We start from the raw sequence: 1,935 nt of genomic DNA on the forward strand, positions 1-1,935 counted from the left end.
ACTTTGTTTATGGTTCGTATTGTCTTCACTTTCATTACAATGTCCAGTTTCGAATTCATAATGCAGATGTTAAACTTCCTCCCCTAAAACACGTTATACCGATTGGTAATCATTATAGTGTAATTCGAGCTTTCCCTTCAAGTTATCATGTCCGTTAAAAATAAAAATTTTTACTTTCTACTAATATATTTCAAATTTTGTCTTTGAATTGAATCCTCTTGTGATATCTGGACTTCCAATTTGTTCTACAAATGATTCAATGGCAGTATGCATTCTCATCTTTGTTCAAAACAAAGTCGGCGTTTTATAAAGTTTCATTTTCAGGTGCATCTTCAATTCTAGTTATTCTTCGTTTTGATTCCCATTCTTGACTACCGCGTTCCAGAAAATCCGTCAGTCTGTTGGTGATCTCCTCAAACTTACTACTTCAATCAGTTTGAACTGCTGCTTTTGATCTCGGGTTTTGTTTTCCTGTTGCTCAAACTTACCGTCCAACCAGTGTTCTCCTGTCCTAATTTAACACCTAAATCAGTCTTCTGCTGACCAGATTTACTTATTAAATAATATGAATCTCCAGTAAGAATTCTACCTTTGATTCACCGCTACCTCTTCCCACTCTGAACCGTTATGCAATATACCTCTGCGCACCAGTCCTTAAAATTCTCCTTACATTTACCAATAAATACAATTTTTCCCGCTTTTTTCTACCAAAAAAGTATCTCTGAGTCCGCAGCTCGTGGTCTTGCGGCAGCGTTCTCGCTTCCCGCGCACGGGTCCCGGGTTCGATTCCCGGTGGGGTCAGGGATTTTTCCTGCCTCAAGATGACTCGGTGTTGCTGTGTCGTCTTCATCATCATCATCATTCACCCCCATTACGGTCGGAGGAAGGCAATGGCGCGGTGCGGGTCTCCCGTCCCCTACGCTACTTTGAGTATGGGACATCATCATCATCATCATACACACCAGGCATTGAAACTGGTGGAAGGAGTGACGGAGGTGGAAGTAGCAAATGATGGCGGCAATGTGAAGGCGGCGTCGGCAGTGATAGTAACAAGTAACGCAGTGCCGACTCAGCGGCGGCGGAAACTGGAGGTACCATCAAAAACGGCGGCGATGGCGGCTAGGGGAGCAGCGATCTATGAAGCAACGACTGCCAAACGATCAGCAGTCCCAGCAATTTTAGTGGCAGCTGCAGCGGTCGTTGGAATCGCATCAACTGCGAATTCAACTGCGTCGACGATCAGTGGTGGACTCCGCAACTGGCAAAGCCCTTTAGTTATAACTTGACAGGCAGAAATTCTTCCCTTCCTTCAATCTCTTTCTTCCCGCTCTCTCTCGTTTCCCTCTCGCTCTTTTTCGTCTTTCCCTAATCCTATCGTGGACACGAATCGTAGCGGTCCCATCCTGGTTCTCTCCTAAATTAACCGTAAATGCTGACTGCAAGTCCATTTCTTTTTCCACATGAGAAAGTATATATTGTGGAAGCAGTGCAGGGATGAGGACAATAATTAAAATTTTATACATAAGCTGCCAACAGTGAAAGTTAAAAATAAGCTGTCTCTGATCGGTACAGAATGTGTACATGTAACATCTAAAAGTTCTCATTACTAACAAAAATAAATTCAAATAAAAACATTGTTACATACTTCAGCAATAAATCACCGCCTCCATTCAAAATATCGGCAGGCCTTCCTCGAACTTCAAAGCACATAAAAGTAACTGAATGATTTGTTGCAAATTACTGTGAGATATTACTGATAAGAACTTTCACAGTTATACATAGGACCAAAAATTGCTAACTTTCATGAGTACATACATCTAATAACTTCGACGCAATTCCGATAATCTAAACAAGATCACATTGCACAGTATAATGAACATTTCGTCTATACAAAAATCGTACAAAACCAGTTTGACAACTCTCGGCATCTCCTAG

This window comes from Schistocerca piceifrons, chromosome 2 (genome assembly GCF_021461385.2).
Source record: "Schistocerca piceifrons isolate TAMUIC-IGC-003096 chromosome 2, iqSchPice1.1, whole genome shotgun sequence".
NCBI classification, from domain to species: Eukaryota; Metazoa; Arthropoda; class Insecta; order Orthoptera; family Acrididae; genus Schistocerca; species Schistocerca piceifrons.